At 39.3% G+C, this 8,805-nt stretch overlaps 1 long non-coding RNA gene across 2 annotated transcripts; it reads right to left on the reverse strand.

Moving 5' to 3' along the window:
* Window positions 1–1,576: 1,576 nt before the first annotated feature.
* Window positions 1,577–8,781, reverse strand: LOC125289264. Of its 2 annotated transcripts, XR_007192609.1 has the most exons (3): window positions 8,771–8,781; window positions 4,710–7,465; window positions 1,577–4,591 (listed from the first exon to the last, which is right to left on the reverse strand). It is a non-coding gene; the product is annotated as an uncharacterized LOC125289264 (long non-coding RNA). The 2 variants fall into 2 exon arrangements; XR_007192608.1 differs by lacking the exon at window positions 8,771–8,781 and having other exon boundaries at window positions 4,710–8,452.
* Between the last annotated feature and the right edge of the window lie 24 nt (window positions 8,782–8,805).

Here is an 8,805-nt window from a genome sequence, read left to right on the forward strand (position 1 = left end):
GCTTGCTGCACACATTGAAGGACCGCAGCCTCCTCAGGAAGTACAGCCTGCTCTGCCCTTTCTTGTAGAGTGCATCAGTGTTGGCTGACCAGTCCAGTTTATTGTCCAGGTGGAGACCCAGATACTTGTAGGTGCTTACCACCTTCACATTGACCCCATCAATGGAGACTGGTAGCAGAGTGGGCTTAGACCTGCGGAAATCCACCACCATCTCCTTGGTCTTTGAAGTGTTATGGTCATTGAAATATAGTGCAATGTAGACCGTAGTATACAGTTGTATTACAGAAGATGGTTTAGAGCAGTGATCCTCACTATTTTTTTCACAAGAGCCACATTGGCAGTGCAAAATCAAAAAGAGAGCCACTTTTAAGACAACATACTAACTCACCTTTGCAAATGTGCATTTCTACATATAAATATCCCACAAAAAAATAACACATCCAAAACAGCTAAATATATACAGCCAATGCTTAATAACTTCCTTTCACCTTAATTATTTGGGTGAAGGAAGAAGTATAATTCAGATGTTTGCGTTTTTAGTGCAGTATTGTATGTTTATGAAGCACATCTGAAAAAATATATTGGCTGTGTTACCACATAGCCTACAGCGCTTTCCGTGATACACGCATAGACAGTAAAAGATACACGCAGCTGTATGAAATGTATTACAACTTGTAAGTCCGCTGTAGCATTGCCGGTAGCGGATTGCATTCAAAGGCGTTGCAAGTGGCAGTGAGATACTGTAAGCAGAACGAAACTAAAGATCACCTCGTTGAAGTCATACAGTAGACTAGGCTAAATCAGAGCCTACTTTTGTTTTTATCAAGCTGGGGCCAGAGATGATGGCCTTGGGCGAACAGTTTAGGCCTACTCAAAATGAGTAAAACCAAATTTGGCGAAATCTCGCCAAAGCTGCATGCGAGCCACCAATAATAGCTTGACGAGCCGCATGTGGCTCGCGAGCCGCGCAATGAGTAACACTGGTTTAGAGTGATATAAATAAAATATAAATATGTGCAGTCAGTGTATTAGCAGTTACCTTATAAGAGCAGAATAAATATTATGTGAAGTATTACTATGTAATATGAACATGAACATGTACAGATATGTGCAATGTAGTGGCAGTACCATTATAGTATAGTAAGAATATAGATAGGCTATAGATAATATTAACAGAATATATTATAAGAAAAACTTAATAAATATGGATATTCAGTATGAACCATATAGACAGATATGTACAGCTATGTGCAGTGTGGTAACAGTAGCACTGTAGTGCAGAAACAGTAACATTATAAGAGTAGTAAGAATAAAGTGTACAGGATGAAGAGCAGTAGAATATGGCTATGTGTAAGTGTAATTACAGTATGTACATTTGTAAATAAATAGAACACTATGGGTGGGATAGGGTAGTGCAATTGTCCGGGGGGCGGGGGCATGTCCGCCTCCTTGTTGACCTGTAATGCCTCCCGGAGGCATATTAACATGTAGCCAATGAGCTATCTTCTATCTTATTTCCATGCTTAAGAGATGTCCAAAAGGTGAAATCTGTACACAAAAATGGATTCAATCAAGATCTCTTTTATTGTATTTGTTTAATCATTTTATCTCTTCAAACAAACAAACAAACTATGTACAGTTTTACGTTGGTTGTTCTTCTCCTGTTAACTCTTATCACTAAAACATTCATAAAATGTAAGCAGAAGGGGTTGAGCTGACTGGTCAAGAAGAGGCAACTAAATAAAAATCCAATGACAATTAATGTATCCTAATTACTTTTTCCCCTTCCCAAAAATAAATTTCCCACAAGTGACAATCATTAGCAGAATTAAAAAAAATGTCTTTTCTAGCTTATGGCTGCACATTTATTTTTTCAAACAAAATAGTTTATTTCCATCTTAACTACTGCATGTTCAAACAATTATTGGCATTTTACCAACATTTTGTAAATATATCTAATGATTAGGAAGGTTTATCCAATTGTGTTTCATGCATAACAGACTTTGGAAGCGGTTCTTTAAAGGAACACATCAACATTTTGTAAAACTAGTTTATTTGCCATCTACCCCAAAGTTGGATAAGAGGATACATACCCTTCACTTCTCTGTGTGTGCAATAACCCAGTCCGACACAGTTAGCCTAGCTTAGCATAATTAATTGGACATGGCGTATTCCAGATATCTAATAGCTAGCCTATAGCTAAAAGGGAGCTATAGGTCAACTGGTATAACCTAATGGTGAATTATGCTAAGCTATGCTAACGGTAACAAACTGGGTTATTGCACGCACCAAGAAGAGAAGGGTATCCTCTTACCTAAATCTGAGGTAGACAGCAAATAAACTAGTATTCTTTTGAAACTGCATTATGCAACTCGGCTTTTGGCCCATGCTCTCTACTCTCACTCTGAAATACTGAACTAGGTATAAGAACAATATCGGAGATAGTACTTAAGTATAACACCACCAAAACAAAGTTTGAGACAAAAAAATTATTCTGCGGACAACCACCGATAGCCCAATATTATGGATGCCACCCAAGCACCAAATTGTCAAAGCTAGCCTGTAATATCATGCAATAATCTGGGGGCCAAAAGCAACCTTCATGTTGCACATTTTCCACAGACCACAATTCTAAGTCACACAAGGACTGGAAAGGAATCCACGATTACAAGGTAAAGAAAAGCTTGCATAATGCAGTTCATGAAGTTAACAAGTAGTCACCCAATTGTCTGAGCAATTTCACATCCATAAAGACGCTAATAAATGTGTGTGTTAGAGGGACAGCCTGGCTGTAGGGCAAAGCTAAACTTTAAACACGCTAATATTAGCACGCTAACACTAACCCTTTCCCAGTCAGCTCAGCTCATCTTAGCAGAACACCGGCTCTCACATCTCCTTGCCTGTGAACTCAGCTACATGTAGGCATTTAAAACTGGTCGTTCATTTCAGGAACAAAAGGCAAAACCATCATCATGAGACAGTCATTTTTTCCCCTCTCTCTGTCTTTCTCTGTTACTATTGGCTCCGCTTGTCTTGAGTGTTTGTCTCTGGTACCATACTGTTGAATACTTCCGACACGTAAATCAATTCTTCCACATTGATTCATTCTGGAGACTACAACTCTTGACCTAACTTCGGTTTCCAAATTGCTTTCCAAAGACACCGAGAGGGTATTCCAAGTACTTGATTTAGTGACAAACTTTGGTACGTAAATACTAGTAGGCTAAGTGGTAACCCTCCTATATCGAGCCCTATGGCTGGGGGGTATTAGGGGGTTTACCACTTCCTTAATGAACTTACCATAGTTTGTCGCTAAACTATGTACTTGGATTACCCTCAGCACTTCTGTGTCTTTCTCGTCACCCAATGTTATGCTGTACAGTTAAGGCATGTTGATCAGGAAAATAAAGACATGTTAAGAAAAAAAATGACAAAATGGATACAACTTTCTACACTATTTACAGAATCCACCTGTCAAAAGGTGTTTAAGTATGTGTATATCTTATGTGTCTGACGGTGTGTATGTGTATGTCTTTGCAACCATATGTCTGTGGGGAATTTGTATGTGTTTATATATAAGGGGTTTTTAATGTTTGTAACCTGTGGATGTCTAGTGGTCTAATGAGGTCAACTGAAGCAGCGAAGACCTTTGTGGGACTAGGCCGATATATTTAAGGATCTCTACTATGTTTACAACAATCAGAATCTATGGTCACATCACCTCCCAGTGACCATACACATGCTTTCTGGGGGTTTAACATTAATATGGCGCTTTTGTCCAGTTGGGTCAAATGTGGTTCAATAACATTGCTGTTTGGTGAAAACTGTGTGTGGAGGGAGCTTCACTTGGCTATGAAATATGTAAAATATTGTGTTTGTTTGTCTGTGTGTACATGTATGCGGGAAGATTTACAATGCAAGCTCTAGTTGCATGGGCATCGGTTTTGGGACATTAGAGCCATCACCATTGGCAACCAGTATCTCCGCACATAAAGGGGGCATCTCTCTAGACCCTTTTGCAGTATGTCAGTCAAGGTCTTGGTTGGGTCGGTCACTTCCTTCAGAGTTCCACCCGATTACAGGACACGTCCAGTCGCACAGACCCACGCAAATGTCTTTTATTCGGCGAGGATTTTGTCCTCAAGCATCTCCTCGATTTGTCCAAGGGTTATGTTCCTCAAAGCCGAGGTGATCATCTTCCCAATAGATCTGAGCTTCCAACTCTAGATTCTGGTTGTCCTCCAAGGTCCCGAGAGCGAAAAGACTAAGAGTCGAGGAGGGCAGGGGAGGGACAGTAGTTCAGAGTGATTGTGCATAGTAGCACATACACTAGGACCCTCGACTTTGTCAGGGTTATCTGGTTCAGCTTTGTGGCCAATGATCAGGTTTTTTTTCAATCTTCTAACACGTTTCTATTGGCTCCAAACCATCCTTTTGAACTTTGGAGGAGGTAAAGAAAGGAAACTGGAAGAAGGGGAAGGTGGGGAAGGGTGAAGAGAAGGGGTAAGGGGGTGGGGAAGGGTGTAGAGAAAGGGGTAAGAAAGGATGGAAGAGATGCTCTGGTTCCTGAAGTCCTTGGATCAAGACCATCCTGAAAAGAGAACACAAACAAGAAGTTAAACTTAATCAAAGTCTTGAAATACTGAGGCTATGAAAAGCATTTATGGGAATCAGTGGATATATAGTGTTTTAACAAAAAATATCAGTACCAATTTGATGGTCCTGCAGCTCCATCCGAAATCTATACAAGGCTCTGTGTTGGATGATGGAGATTAGGAACGTCTTTAATTCCATCAACCGCATTTCCCAACTATTCACAAGTCTTGAGGGGACTCATTGAAGGAACTCCACTCATTCTTGGGTATTCCTGCACATCCTGATTGATTCCCACAGTGTGAGTATGCAGGACAGAGGGTGCAGTCATTGTCAATCTGTGGTATTGTGATAATCTGTCTTTGCTTGTGCTATTCAGCAATATGTCCCATTCATGCTCTTCTCATGTCCTCCCGCCTTCAACAACAACGGGGACTTAAGATCCATGTTTGCAGTAGTTTTTTTTTGTTACTTTTCAGCCTGCTGTATAAAAACTGTTTGGAGAAACATTCATAGTTGTTGTTGTATAATGAAATTCTTTCATCTGTCGCCTCAAACCTGTTTTAATCTTTCCCCACGTATTTATTTTTTCAAAGAGAAGGTTGTACAAAAATATGTCAATATACAAAGGAGGTGATAGGATTCTTTCATCCCTCCAAGAGTTCAGTTTTTTTTTATTATTTTACTTTTTTTTTTTTTGTTTGAAGGGAGTGGGCACATAACTTGGTGCTCCCATCCCAATGCAGATGAACCTCACAGTTTCAACGAAAGAAAAAGTGCATAGCAAGTGTGCCAGGGCAGTGTCTATTGTTTGTAAGCATGAGGGTTTGGGAAACATCCCGGTAGTCCTTTGCATAGACTACCTCATGATTAATAGGAATTGCCCATACAAAAAAACACCTTTTTCAAACCCTCGATGAATGGGGTTTTGGATTGGGATGAGCTGACTTTTCTTCTTCTATTTGCACAAACTGCCCTATCAAATGCGATGCTAGGTGGTTTGAGGTCATTCATGGATTACATATCTACAGGTCTCTCACTTTTTTCTTTTTACCATAAGATATGTCCCATAGTTGTTTCTCAAAAAGAAAACAAAATGCTTAAGCCAGAAGTTAGTCCTTGGAAGAATGGAGGGCAGGGAGAAGCATCAACTATGGAGGGGCTTTCTTGACTTTCCTGCAGCATTTCTGATTCCTTGTACCTCCAAATTCTGGTGTGCTGTGTTTGTGAATGCTAATTGAATTTCTCCAGTCCTGACCCCAATGATTCATTCAGTTCAGGGAGTTAAGGACTTAAAATCAGTAAACACAAATGGCTACCATGAATGAGGGTTTTTCCACCATTGGGCACTCAAGTAACTAACAAACAAACAAACAAAAATTTTGCTTGAGACGATCTTGTCTGCAATGGTTTGCAATGTTCTTTGATGTCACACAGACAACAATATTACCACCCAGGGGAGGTCTGACAACAGGGGGAGGTCTGATAGTGATGGTGAAATATCCCCCAGAGTGTCTGTCAAGGGTCTCTTCCTGAAAAGTCTATACAGCACCTCCATGTTCACCCCCATTACTTTTCCCGCCATCAAAAAAAAAAGAAACTGCACCCAAAGTAATCCGCATGGTTTGTAAACAACAAAAACGAAATATCCAGTAAGGAATTAAAAAAAAAAAAAAAAGAGTCAGATTCTTTTTGTATTTCATCATAACATTGTTTTTTTTTTTTGTATTAACAGGACTGTAAGAGGCAGTGTGTTCAATCAAGTGTCCATTCTTTGTCCACAATTAAGATGAGATAATCCAAAAGCAGAATGAGAAACAGGATTCAACTCCCATAAGCCTCTTTGTTGCCTTTCAACACTTTTTGGTTCTCCACGTTTGTATCTTGAAGTATCGGAGAACAAAAGGAAAAAAAAAAAAATCTTCTGGCTTCACGGGCTTTTTTCCCTCTCCTTTTTTTTGGAATACATTCAACCATTTTCTTTTTTTTTAAGAAAGAAATAATACAACACTTCACATGGTGGCAATGAAACTGAAGGAAAAAAATAGCAGCCCCAAGTGCTTAACCTTAGTCCAAATACTTTTAACTTTGAATATAATGCATATATATTTCTTTATATATAGAGATATATAAAAAGAAATCAACAACAATAGCAACAACAATGAATACATAACAATTTACTAACATTGTGTGCACCTTATTTGTGCACTTTGCACAGTATGATGCCAAGTTTATTTATTTATTTTTATTTTTTTTTTTTTTTTTTTACTTTTTTGAACTTTTAGAGCAAAGATCACAATCAGAATTACTCAATCGCCCAGGAGCAAGAGAGTGGACACAAGGCAACTAGCTCACATCCCCGTGGAGAAATCAAACTGGACTACTTTTTTTTCTTTTTCAAATGAACCATCTCCAGACTGTGCTACGCCCTACGGAGAATGATCAGACAGCACGTCGTGCAAGATCTCATGGTTAGTAAGCCATTGAGGCACAGATTCAAAACAGCTCTGCCACCCCATAATAACCGCCTTAAATCTCCATGGCTGCGGCGAACTGTGACCCTTTTTAGTTCATAGGCACACTTGTGGAAATGCACACATACACACGTTCGCAAACAACAAAAATCACACATTCATTCAATGAGTACCTCTTATGATATCTCATTCTGTGTTATGCGCACAGCCGCCCGCACGCACGCACGCACGCACACACACACACACACACACACACACACACAGATTCAAGGTCCACATCAATCCCATTCTGCTACTGGAACCTCACAGAGGCACAGAGTTGTGGTCGAGTGGCTTAGATGCAGAAAGCAAAACCATGGTGACAGATCATGGAGACTGTTTTACACACACACACACACCTCCAGACCTTCCCAGTTCCCACCAAACAGGTAAGCTGGTAAACATGTGTTGGCTAATGGCAAAGAAGGTGGCACCCATACCAGTTTGGTAGCAAATGAAAGGAGGAAAAATAAAATAAAAAAAATCAACCTGGGGATGAGAGTGCTGGTGTACAAAAAATAAAGTTGAAACAAAAATGGATGCACTGTTCTATTGCCCTCTCTCACCTTCATGCACTGTTCTATTGCCCCCCCTCACCATCATGTCTGTGCCATACACACACTTGCACTCACACATTTCAGAAGAGACCACACAGACATTTTTTGACAGAAATACAAAATAAACAAAGTAACTCATTTCAACTAAATGACAAAATGGCCTCACAAATCTTGGTAAGCAAACAGAAAACAAAAAATTGCGCCGACATTATTTTCGGTCACACTTCAGTAAGACATTCACACTCGTACAACCTCACACACACTTTTAAATTCACACAAACACATTCACAAAAATATTCATCTATATAAACGACTTTTTTTGTTTGTTTTTTTTTTCCTTATTATTTTTTATGCAAGTGCAAATATTCAAGTTTTTAAATCATTTTAATAGCTTTACCTTTTATAGAAATGTAGAAAATAAACAGTGTCTTTCAAGAAAGGATTTTGTTTGTCTGATAGGGTTTTTTTTGTTTGTTTGTTAAACAGAAACCATCGGTCCCTCTGGTATTCTAGGCCTACTCACACATATATACACCCACCCTCACCCCCACACACACACACACACAAACACACTCTCAATCACTTCTTAAACGCCAGTCATAGATCAGGAAGAAAAAACAAAACAAAACACCTTCCAGTTGTGACGAACACACATACATGTAGTAGAGTGTGAGAGGGCTAGCTCACATTCCTTATCTACACACATGGATGACATGTTCGCATGTAAAATAAAACCCAAGCAACAACAGAAATTCAAACACGCCTACACCCGCCTACACCCACACACACACAAATAATATATATATATATATATATATATATATATATATATATATATATATATATATATATATATATATATATATATAACCCTCGTCAGAATCGCAATCTTGATAAAGTGCATTTAGTTTTAAGGTGCTTACTGTCTTAGTGCCAGAGGAATCCCACAACCCAAATATCCAAAAAACAACAAAAAACGATCCACCAAACTCACACCATACAACCCAGCTTGCCTCCCAAACCTCAGTGGAACAAGGCAGGAGGATTTCTGTCTACCCCCTATACACAACTGACACCACCTCTTTTACCCCAACCACCCTGTACCACACACACACACACCCCAAGTCCCAAACTCGATAGTC

The sequence above is a fragment of the Alosa alosa genome, chromosome 24 (genome assembly GCF_017589495.1).
Source record: "Alosa alosa isolate M-15738 ecotype Scorff River chromosome 24, AALO_Geno_1.1, whole genome shotgun sequence".
NCBI classification, from domain to species: domain Eukaryota; kingdom Metazoa; phylum Chordata; class Actinopteri; order Clupeiformes; family Clupeidae; genus Alosa; species Alosa alosa.